The following is a 13262-nucleotide window of genomic DNA, read 5'->3' as shown; positions in this document are numbered from 1 at the left end:
ACGTATCTTTGAATTTGACAGGCAAATACTCTCAGATTGTGCTTTTCCTAATCAGTTTCCAGCTCACCTAGACATAGTCTGCCCAATTTTCTTACGAGAGTATCATGGAAGTACTCTAAACTTCACAGCTTCTCCTTGGTCTGCAGGGCTCATTACCCAAGTATAGAAGCAAATTAGATTGACTCGGCATAATTTAATCTCAGCAGCTCTGTATTACCTTCTTAGTGCTTAAACTCTTCTAATATTTCTCCAGAAATTGACTTGACTGCAACTCCAAGACCTCTGCTCAAACACACAAAGTACTCTTCTAAAAGAAAAAACAGAAAGCACACAAGCATGAAGAACACTTGTTTCGCTTCTATTCCACTTGCTACAATTGTTTTTTTTGTAGGTAATCATGGTGCAGTTATGTCATCACCACAGAAGGATCTTAATTGCAACTATTTATATTAGAAACAACCTTACCCCCTCCATCCACCCCCCCCGCCATGGTTTCAGGGCTACTGGTCAAGCCCTACAATGACTCTTTAAGAGATTCTAAAAGTGGACCAACCTCTGACCCCCCAGAACCACCACACAACCGGATCACATTGTTTATAAAAATTATAATAGTGTTGCAAATAACATCTTGCCTGAAAAAAACCACTACCTCCTCCCTCAAGGCAAAGAGCATTGCTACTCCCTTAGTCCAAACGGGATCAGGCCTAGAAAACCCCTAGTGTCATGATATTTTCTAAGGTACAATGCACCGGACATTAAACGTCAGTCTTCAGGATGAAAACTCATGGTTCTGACACAGTCTCACATGTATTAGTTCCCCCCTTCCAACAAGTCTCTAATCTGACTTTACTCAAACTTCACTGTTTAAAAATACTTTGAATTTAGCGATCTATATATTTGAGCTTTTGAGTTATACACACAACAAACAGAATTACAGCTAAAACAGAACACTGCATCACATTTCTCCTCCTTTAAAATTTTGCAAAAATAAAGCTTTAAGATCTTAAAAATAACACAACATACAAACTGGCTACAAGTGAATAATTTAATGGAATGGGTAAATTAAAGTTTGAATAGCAGAAACAGGCTAGAAAAGGGAGGGGGGAGGAGACAAAACAAGCATTTTATTTTCTTTATGCCTGGATAAGCAATTTGGCCATGAAACTGAAGTCATCCCTCAATCATATTACCAACACCACCGGTGCTCTGGGCAGCTGTTCTCCAGGTCAGTCATTTGAGAATCTCTAAAAGAGGCAGTTTGGGTGAAGAAGTGACCCAAATAATTTTGACGTTAACAGGTACTCCGCTTCTAGAAGGTGTCAGGATTGCAGAAGTCTGGTCTTTCCCTTCCCACTAGTAACAATTTCAGCGCTGGGAGGAGCAAAGTGGGCAGCACACTCCATCAATACAAAACTGATCTTGAGGACTGCCGCTGGTGATAAACAGTTATATTCTCTTCTGAAAACCAAACAGCAAGCACTGTTCCAGTTCCTATATCATTGTTATCATATTGCTGCTCACATACAAGTGACAGAGCATGTCTGTGTACTAAAAGCTATCATTATCACCTATGACTGTAATAACCTTTAATAACTTCAGAGATCTGGGCTTTGAGACTACTAAGCAGCTTGTGAATTTACCGAAAAGTAAAGGTCAGATTTTTTTTTTATTGCAAGTATGAAATCTATTTATATAAAATAACTGACAATTATTGAATACAAGAGATGTACATATGGACACCTACTGACAGGTTCCTCTATGCAGAAACAGAAACCCCAATCATTGTGCTCTCACACTCAAATGGTTATTCAATTCAGACTCGACATTTTTTCCCCATATGCTACAAACCATCAAAGTTAATACAAATGCTTTTTTAAAATATAGTAATTTAAAAAAACTAAGCAAATGATCAAGTTATATGATCATGTTTATTTAATAGAGACAAATGAGCAAATAAGCACTTATTGTTCAGTAAATTTCTTAATAACTATGCAGATGTTTTAGACACATGCACAGCTAAAATTTCAGTTATTCAAGATAGGAAAAAAAAAAAGATTACTGTTTCTTTCCTCACTTGTTTTGTACCTCCTAGCTAATAACTACATGTATTCACTTTTTTCATTATGTTCTTTGAAGATTAAAGCCATGTCTGACTTTGTGCTGGAACTGCCTGGACAGTTGACAGCCCATTAAACTAAAGTAGTACAAGGCATACATTTTAAGGTCCTGATTTCCAAAGCACACCAAAATGACTTACTATATACATACAATAGTACTTCTGAGACATTTTGAAATCATACATTTGACTTTATTCGAGAAATAGACAGGCTATTGCTTTTGTAGCAAGCTGGTTATGCAGCAATTAAAAAATCCTTATGGTTGGGAACCTTACAGAAGAAGCATGAGGCGTGTCCATCACTAAAACTATTATTATAAAAATTCATATTAAAAGCTTTCAGCTATAGTGTTCCCTTCTTTTAATCCAAGAACACTCAAAAGCATATCCCTAGCATAAACTAGATACTGCTGATGAGCTGATTCCTGTTTTTAACTGATAATAAAAAAACCCATGAACTTAATGCACACTGCATCTTGGCTTTTCCTCCTACCACTGCAGCCACACTGAAGGAGAAAATATAAATATTGTACTGTTCTTTTACAGCAATTCTGAAGTTTGCTTAGTTGCGATGCTCTCTTCTCATGAGCTTCCTGTAGCAATACATACAAATTGGTGAGCTCTGCACCCCTGAATTCATTTGCCAGGTGAGCCTGCTTAGTGGTTTTTTTTTCCTCCTCCTCTCCAATTCTAATCAAAGAACAAAAAGGAAGGCTTTAAACTTCAAAGAGATCTTTCATAAATATATTTCTGGCAACATTTTCCTGGAAACACAGTTGAAGTTTTGAGGTGGATGTTGGAAGCCCCCTCAAGCTGAAGACACAGATACAATTTAAAGAACTACAATAGCACGTAATATACTTTTGGTTGTAGACCTAACAAAACTGGTTTACATAACAGAGTAGATTCTGAACGACAAAAATAATCGGTTAATCAGCTGAGACAATGCATAACAGTAATAGTCTGTTCTTTTCTCCCTGCTGAAAAGCACCCCCATTATCTCTTCTCTTTTGCAATGGGGCAAGGACACAGTTCAGCCAACATCCTCAGTCATTAACCCAGATCATTCTCAGCTGGACTTCACTCTCGGCTGCAGGCCTGCTCCTGATTTCCCTTAGCTTTGAAGGGAGAGCACGGGATAACATTCACACCTTCGTGATTATCCTTGTCAAAAGGACCCGAGGTTGCAAGGCTGACAATATACAATTATCTTACATAAGGGGAAGCTGAGTGAAAGTAAACGGAGAACCAAGCATTTGTATTTGTGTTTTACCTGCTCTCAAGCAGACAACAGAAACAGCCATACAAGGTTTTTTTGACACTAAAAACCTCCCTTGAGAAATTTCTGTGCACTCAAAAAGCAAACAAAGTGATACTCTAAGGAGCAGATTTAAACTGATACAGCTATTGAAATATGTGGAGCTAACTGCTGAGATTTCTCAGTAAGGTGTTCTACACTTTGAACATTCATCCCACTCCTCAAGAGAGGTGAATGAGAAGAAATAAAGCGGATTTCCAGCATAAACAACTGCATCTAGAAATCATGCTGTGGACTACTGAAATTGAAACAAAATGAAGTGCCCAGTTATACTCTTCCAAACTGCAATGGTTATTCTCCATTAGCACAGGTACACTGCGAAACGTCCTGGCTAAAACACTGACAACATGCTGGTTAGGATATGAAACTCAATGCAGTTCCAATTTGTATTCAATTTATAATAATTAAATTCTTTGCATAGCCAGAAAAAATTACCTTGAGTTAGCTGCCCCCCCCAATAAACCTATTATTTCATTTCTGAACCAATACTAATCCATGTATTTTTGTGGGAGAACATTGTATATGTCTGGCAAGACTACAATAGCAAATATTCACTGCACCTGTGTTGCATCTTTTCAGGTAAATAGCAGTCCCTAGGATTTAGAAGGAGTACATTTCAGACTGTTAAAAGCTAATTCCATGCTACATCCTCCTATATGTCCACATTAAGCTAGCTCGAATCTGGAATTCGGAGGTCTGTATATCAAGCTGGCTAAGCTGAGTTGAAGTAAGACTATCTCTTCAAAATGAGCTTAATCATCACAAGAAGTTATTAGATATTGAACCAGTTTCCATATTATCTGCTGTTCTGTTTAGCACTACTCCATAATTAAATACCTCCAAGTTCTAGTCTCATATACATAGGGATGGTTGTACATCAGACAGTTTATTCATAAGTTAAGAGAGTATACATATGCACACAGTATAAGTGTTTTAAGAAGGAAAAAACCCACCTAAAACACTTTTAGGGGATATGAAGAAAAAACAAAACCACACAAACAATCCAAAGCCTGGTAACAGGCAGAAAAGTAAGTAATATCAAACCATTATCAAATTACACATTAACTTCCATTTTAATGTACTAGTCATTGTTGCTGTTACATTTGTATTCTAGGTCACAAAATATCTTTGCAATTCCAGTTTGTGTTCTTCCTTAAATTCCAGCACCTTTAGCTTTTAATCAGCATAACAACTGACTGCGATTTCACTGCAAATTCCATGTTTTCACTCCTGCTCTATTTCCCTGTTTTTCAGTGACCAAGGAAAAACACTGCCTTAGTCAAAGCATCACATAAGGTATTCAAAAGTCCTATTACTTTGCTTGGACTTTCATCAAGATCTGCTCCAAAGCACCTTGCATTTCAGCCCAGGGAACTCACTCTCATAAACATAGCCCGCTTTCTTTATTCCTATACATCAAGCTTAACATTTGGCAGCATTTAAATGGATTTTCAAGTAAGCTCATCTAAGAAATCCCATCTAATTCATTTAGATTATCATTGCATTACATCACCTCAGCTCCCTTTGTAAGTGCTCATAGCAATTATTTCACCCTGTGAAAACACTGAATAGCAGTAGGTCAGGAACAAGCCACCACTAAAATATACTGAAAATACCTTCAGTCATATAAGAGCCATTCCTCATTGTGACTCCTTGTGCTAGAAGTCACATTCGATCAAATTCATTGAGCTGCTACAGCAGGCCCCACCTCAGCCACACTAAGGAGCTCCTTTTTTGCCCTTAGGAGCCACAACAACAAAGTATCGCACATAACTCAAATGAAATATTATCTCAAAGCTGAGTTAGAACACGCACCTACCAAACTTACCTGAAGTCTTCTGCTCAGTCACATCCTCACATGTAGCAACAAATGCTGCTTTCTCACCAATGCCACCAGCCCCATGCACCAGTCTCCTTTTAACATTCCCATCACCTTAGAATCTTGAGAGGATTCCTAATGAGAACAAAATATCTCAGGGCCTCAATCATAGATCAGCTACATTTACTTTTTTATTTTCCCTGTAATTCACTCCAGATAGAGACTACTAAAAAAAAGAAACAAAAAACCTCAGACCATAAAAACCCTCATCTCCTTACCCCCTCCTTCTTCAGCAATATTCTTTCTGCCTCTCCCTCCTCTGGCAGAAAAACCCTCCCAGACTCCCAGGTGCTCCATATCATCATTCAGTGAACCACCACTGAAAACCCCCATCCGCTGCAAGCAGGTGTAGGTAAACAGAAATCTAAACTGCAGTTGAAAATGTTTTATGATAATTAAATTGACTATGTATAGGATTGGTGGGTTGGTTTGTTTTTCTAAATAAGATGCATTTTGAATAAATTAATGTACCACATTACATTAGGCAATGCAACTATTTTCAGTCAAAATTGTGGTTTCATTTAAAAAACAAAAAACAATTCTTTGGCACTACTAATTTCCCATAAAATTAGCTGGATGTACATAAGTTCCATTACCTACTTTTATGCCTTCATACCTTGTATCCCAACAGCAGCAATTGTACAAGCACCAATGCCAAGTTGCTGCAGCTTTTAAAGTCATCCCAGTAGTTCCTTTCAGAAACTTTCACAGTATTACAGACTCGTATCACTCTTCACTGAAACCTCACCTTCCACCCCCAGCTCATACCCCCGTCACCTGGCTCCCCTGCAGAAATGGGGACCACCCAGGTGGGCAATCGCTCTGCCGTCAGGCAGCTCACCTGCATCCCTCCATGGCACCGCAACACAATGATTCCTCGGCAATCAGGCGGCAACTCAACGTTGTTAATTCTGCTGTTCATCAGTAATCGCCTTCATTTATGTCCCGTCTCTGGTTTCTACAACTTGTTATTGCCACATTCTAGGTTTTGTTTCATTAAACAAGATTCAGTTTCTTGAATGCAAGTATACATGGCTTGGGGGTACCTGATCAAATATTCTTATGCATTCAAAACACATACAGTGTTCTTACACATTCATTACATATTCTTACACATGACAATACATGATTTATTTTCAGTCTCCACTTTTTGTTCAGGATTCTATTCAGCTCTTTAAAATTAACACTTTTACAACACTTAATTCACTAGCTGTTACTTGTTGTTTGATTAAATATATGTGTAGGCTCATATGCAATAAAAGGACAGGAAAATTTTCATCAAATAAGCGTTACTCACATTCATCATAAATATTTTGGTTTCCATAACACTACCATGGGAAAAGTCTTATTTTATATCTTATTCCACCTCTGCTTTGTTTACTGGAAGGGTCAAGGAGAGTCAATAAAATTTTAAAAACTTGCTTCCATAAACATGATGCTAGGTAGGGATTGCTCTTGTGTTACATCTCTTTTGGGGAAGAAGCTGGGAAGGAGATGAAGGAGGCAAGGAGAGAGCTCTTCAGTGGCTTTGAGTGGAGCTGCCACCCTTTGCTTAGCGCTTTCAGAAAAGGAAGAAAACAGTAATGAAACTCAAATAATTTGAAGCAGCATTTTTAAAATAGGGTCATGCAGCTGTATGATGTGCCTGTTAAATAGCATGTGATTACATTGCTATTCATTTACAAATAAAAACATAAAGCAGCTGAACAAGTGACACCAGAAAACAAAATCAAGAGTAAAAAATGTGTCTTTTCATGCAATTTAATCTGAACTCTTACTCTTTGCTCTTCTTGGGAAGGGACCTTCATCAGCATTAGAAAATTAAAGGTAGCTAGGCTGTTGATAAAGGAATAAAATAAGCATAATTTCTTAGATAAAAGAATGCATTTACATAGGTTATACCACAAGACATGAGTAGTCTATTTCATTACAAAACACATCTTTTTATAGTAGTTTTTTAATTCGCTAATTTGGAACAAAGTATTTAAGTTTTAACTAAAGTATTCCTTAGGTAATACTGGACCATACCTTTTTCAAATATTTTTCACTGCCATCTTTAAACACTTTCCGTACGTAGGCCCAGTGATAACCAGTAGGACAATGATAAATTCTTATCACTTTGGCAAATAAGTGGAGAAGAAATGCTTGGCTGGGGAATTCCTGAATCCAATCTACTGCTTCTACTCTGACACTAAACTCCAGTTACTTAATGTCCAGTTCTATACTTTAAATACATTATTTCTTCTCAGACTGAGTCCTCATGCTCAAATTCTCTCTGAAGAAGCAGAAATTGCATTTAGAAAACAGGATTTCCTTTCCTTCCTTTCTGTTCTTGGCACTCACTATCTTCATTCAATGTGTAGTATCATTTTGACACAATGCAGTAGGTAATACTGTAAAATCAAATGCAATAAAAGCTACCCAGCATACATTTGTATGAGTAAAAAGTTTATCATTACAAAAATACTGTTCAATTTTCATTGGTTGCAGTTCATTTTCAAACTATTCATCCAATTTCAGCAATCCCTCTCAGATCCCAGCCCCAAAGGTGGCTGCTTATTTCTGAGCATCACACAATCGTATTTTCTTGCTTATGAAGTTCAAGTACCATTTGAGCATAAAATGAACTATTTTGTCTGAAGTGGAAAGTTCCTGTTTCACCAGTAAGAATCTCTGTGTCAATGTAGTATACTAGGAAGGTTTGCATGGACAAAATGCCCCACCAGAGCTACGGCCAGATTGCTTTGAAAATGTAGAGAAGGCACCAAGAAACATTCTGTAAAGAAATGGTTTGTTATAGAAAGTTATATAATCTATAAGGAAAACAGACAGAAAAGTATAGGACACTTTCCTATGCCTTGATCCATCAGAGCCTTTAAGAGCTTTTTTTTTCATTTTATTTGGACTGCAATGAGTGGGTGATGCCTGGACACATTTTCTTGGCTTTTTTTTTTTTTTTTTTTTTTTGGTAAAACACTTGAAAAGAGACGATTTATAGAGCCACCTCTATAGTGTCAGCTCTGTTCCTTTATATAATCTACCAGAACTTAACAGTCACTGTGCTACTAAAATTATTTTAGTAAACCATTGTGATAACAGAAAAAAAACTCCTTCCCTGTGCTAATGTCCATTTATTTATTGTATTAGGGTCAGTGTCTAAATGTACAAAAAACAGAGTATCACCGAAGGCAGAAAAAGACCTCTTTTTTACCTTTTTTTCTGAATTTTGGCAGTTTTGTATTCTGGGGGGGGATAGAATAGGTTTATGCATGGAGGGATTTACATAATTTGACAAATTCAGAGATTGTATCAGTTGGCTATAATCTTCATTCATCAATGAACAATGTAGCAAAGCGTAATTTAGCTGAAGAGGCAGGATGAGATGGTTTTACTAGTGCAAGTAAAGGGAATGGAAGAGGACAGCAGAAGTGAAACCGTTCCAGGGACAAACAATTAGGAGGTGACAATTTGCAAAGAAAAAAGAATCACAGCTTTGTGTGTTGGAAAACACTGTAATTACATCAAATAATGTCTCTGATGTTGTTTTTGTACTATAGAAAGAAGTTTCCAGCGACCAGCCCAGAGAAGTTATAAGAAATTTATCACATAATGAATTTTGTTATGCAGTAAGGAACAGAGGAAAATGAACGGTGATTGAGCACCAACCTAATGTAGTATATTTGTCACTCTGCGTGAATTAAAAAGCTAGAGGGACACTGTATAGTATTTGCTGTCTGCGTTTTGATTCATGGTGTTGCTGGCTGTCTTAGAACTACTATTGATAATATTTGGTGAACTTTTGCATTTGGAAGAGCTAGTTAGGGTATTTTCATCTGGGAGCATCTTCAAAGTAAATTTCTGGAAGGTTCAGTATGTTCAGCATAACCTTGCACCACTAAGACTGAATACTTCAATCAGCATCACATAACAGCAACAATCTTAATATTATTTATGTATACTGCTAGATTGTTATTTTTGCAGCTAAAGTCAGTGCCTGCAATGTCATCGGTGATAATGTATTACCATTTTTTATCTATGGAAATGGGAGGAACATCACATAGACTTAATAGGAAATATTATGATAATCCCCATATATCAGTTAAGATAACTGTATTTCAGCAGGGCATAAATTGCCACGGGCTGCTTCTGTATTCAGACAACTCTGAGACTTAAAAGAAAACGCAGATATGTGTTTCCCTCTTCCTGGAGTTCATCAACACTGTATAATTGTTGATTCAACCAGTGAAGGGGAAGGAGACATATGTGGGTCGTAAGGAGTTCAGAATGACTGAAAGACACCACCGCCAAGTATCATAAGTAATATTGCCCAAATTGTATGATAATGGTGGGTGTTAGATATTACTCCATTGGTCGTGCAGAAGAATCTAAGGGGAAAAAGCTAACCGAAGATTACAATCTCCTATGGACAAATATTTGGTGGGGGCGGTTGTCTTTGCTACTCACTTTATTCAAATAAAAAGTGAAAAATCTGTCCACACCCTGAGGCACTATTTCACATCAGTAATAAAACGTCTGCTTCTTATACCACGTCAGCAATATATAAAGATACATACATATGAAATATACTATGATATGTATATTCACTACTTCAAACATGATGACAACAGGGTTGGAAACGCTTCATCTGAATGAGCAACAATGGCAGAGGAGGAAGGCTGCAACTCAAAGCTCCCTAAGATCACTTTTCTTGACAGAAGAGGGGGAGCCTGACATTGCCACACTGCGGCACTGGAGCCCTTCAGCCCCGACTGCGAGTTAAGGCCATGCTGGGTTACGCACTGTGCAAATTTCTGAACAAAAGAATGCCTGCTGCCCCAATACATTTATCTACTAAACATAAGTCAAAGGAAACCCCATCAGCCTGGGAGAAGATGGCAAAAGCCCACGGAAGCAACGGATGATGTACAGCCCAAAATGCCCAGCAGCTGCCTTGCAGCCAGCATAGGGGAATCGGGGGCAGGAGAGCGGCAGTGGCTGGAGGGTGCCTGTGCCACGGGCGCACAGCTCCTAGCACCAAATTCGAGAGGAGCATTGGGTGTGAGGACAGCTGCACAGCTGTACCAGCCTGCTGCATTTTTTTTTCCTTGTAATTTCATGCCTCTCATACGTTCTCCCCATCTTCATGACAAATCCTCTCCTTCTGTACACATCCATCCGAAGGAAGGAGCTAATCACCCCTGTGCTCAGACTCAGCTGAGCAGAGCAGAGTGCATGTGGGATGGGGCAGGAGATGCGGGTTGCCACGGAAACCCACCACTTAGCTTCTAGTCTCTGTCTAAGCCTTGATACCAGACTGAAGCAGCCTGGTCTAACTTTTATCAACTGGCAATGACTGCGAGTGTTGACCCATGGTATTCTCACTCTTTACCCTTTTCAATATTTGCTTTGCTTTTCTAGAAACTGCAAAAACTTTCACTCATAAGGGAAAAACAAAATAATACAAAAAATCCAATTTTAAGTCTAAAGCTTTGTAAGACCTGAGCCTGTTATGAAAGGAAATTGTAGGATTTTTTGGTTGTTGTTTTGGGTTTGGGTTTTTTTGGCTAAGCAAGAAGCTGATATGCAAGAGAGTTAAAAAGACTTTGGGGTATTTTACGTATCAGCCATTGCTTGCTTCATTAGATAATACAGCCTAACCAGTGTAACATATAAAGAAAGAATTGGAGTTCTCAGAGTTGTTCCATGCTAATCTCCCTTTTGTTAATGTTTCCGGATCAGCTTTAGGTCATAAGAGGCCCCTGTTGATAAGTCAGCTTAGATTGCTCAAAGAAAAAATGATAGGAGAGGAAGGAAGAGAGGTCGTAGCCTACTAAGAATGCCATCACAAAATATGCAATTTTCTTCTGCTAAATATCATAACATTGATATAGAGAATATATCACTGAAATATGGATGTTTACATCTGCACATATGAACATATGTAACTGTGTTGGACTATACGACATGTATTCTATATGAATAAATCCATACAAATAGTAAACTTTTTAAAAAGACAAATTGCTTTCATTACCTGCTTAAGATTAGTTTACAACCAACTTCCTTAAAGTGCAGGGGTTTTTGCATTTGTGCCTGTGAGTTCACTCCTGAGTATCTTTTGCTTTCTTCTCACTGCCTGGCTTTTGTTCTTTCACCTTGTCTTTTTGGTGGGCTTGAAAAGAGCCGTTTGTTTAGTGTGGTTCATACTTCAAGTACTGTCAAGCATGAGTGAATAATACTTGGGTGACTTCACAGGTTTCAGTTTTACAGCCATAATGTTTAAGTCATCTGTGGACTCCATATGTTTGTGCCCAAATAGTAATATGAGATGTCCTATAGACAGCACACACGTTTGTTGGACTGCGCAGAAAAGAGATGACGGTAGTGGTAGCAAACTACATTACACAGAGAATAAGAAATCAGAGCTTATTCCAAAATTTTTGCCTTAAGTCAGGCATCATCAACAAATTATACATGGTACTGAAATAACTTGTTTCTTCTTCCAGGCAATCACTGTATTACCTGAGACAGTAATGCAGGCGAAAGGAGAACTGGTCTGCCTGGCTGCTTTATAAAGCAAACTCAACAGAGTTGATTTGCAGGCCCTTCTTTACGCTGAAGTTTGTGCATCATCTAAGAGGCGACACTGAGATTCAGGTAAGAATAAACAATACATTTTAACATCATTCATAGCAATTAAAATGAGAAACAAATTATTTTATATACCAGCCTTAATGTGCAGAGTCTCTGTGAAGCCACTGAGAACACATGCTTTAAGGCAGCTCCGTGTATTTTTATGTGTCACTTCCATCACATCCATTCTCAAGAAGTACATCACTCTTCGATGCAGAGCAGTATACTTTCTTTTCCAGAAATCCCGCTAACTTAACAAGTCACCCCTCCAGTTGAGCTTGCTCCAGGTACAGCGTGGACTGACCGCTCTGGCCGGATAACAGTACTTTAGAGTATTCTGCAAAGGCCATAGTGACTGTCCATATGCAGGAAATGCTGCCACTGCCGATGCTTCACTCCTGGCAGTCCCCACACCTGATTCCCCCAGCAACTGGTAGTCAGCAAAGCACTTGCAGCTGGCAGGAGGAGAGCTGGTGGCACAAATCTTTGCCTGATCTCCAGCTGAGAGAAGCAGAACAGATGGCTGGGAAGGGAGACAGGGTGAAGAGCAAACATCCACAGAGCAATGAACAATCTCCTTGGACTAAATGTGAATATCTATCCAGCAGATCAGCATTCCAGGTTCATGCTGGTCTTCTAGACACAACTACAATAATAAACAGAATTTAAAAATAGATGAAACACTTTTCACAACAAACAAGAATAAAATCAACCATTTGCTTTCAACTCCCATGTAAGGAATGGTTTTAGTTACAGGAGGATTATTCCGTGATTAAAAATGGGTGGGAGAATGCAAGAGAGGATGGTTCACACGACTATGACTAGGAAGAGAAGTGCCGCCTCCTGCTAAGTTTGTCATCCCACAGTTGCTACTGTGCAAGGAATACACAGCAGATCACTAGAGTACCACTCCACAGGTCTTCCTTTCAAAGAATATTCTCCTGTTGAAGCTGACCCCCAACTAAATTAGCCTAATATAGATGCAGCTATCACTTCCTTCTGCGTATCATGTTTCTCTGAGCTTTAGACTGGAGTGTGTGATTTTCCACATTGGCATCCCAACCCCCAGCTCCCTAGTACCTCCACTCAGCAGGTTTGCTCATCAACACTAAGTTTCCGAAAATTGTCCATCCAGTATGATTTTACAGGGTCCACAAAATATTTACTTGCTCTGTTCCTTTTGTCATAACAAGCTTGGTTTTTCTACGAAAAAAAAAAGTTGCACTGACCTGCATGAGAAGACCATGGCAGTTCCTCTGTCCACCTGCAGAGGTGCGCAGGTCTCCCATCGTCACCCTTTCGGGTATGTGGGAGCTGAA

The sequence above is a fragment of the Opisthocomus hoazin genome, chromosome 5, assembly GCF_030867145.1.
Source record: "Opisthocomus hoazin isolate bOpiHoa1 chromosome 5, bOpiHoa1.hap1, whole genome shotgun sequence".
Taxonomy (NCBI): domain Eukaryota; kingdom Metazoa; phylum Chordata; class Aves; order Opisthocomiformes; family Opisthocomidae; genus Opisthocomus; species Opisthocomus hoazin.
This window is presented reverse-complemented; position numbering follows the sequence as displayed.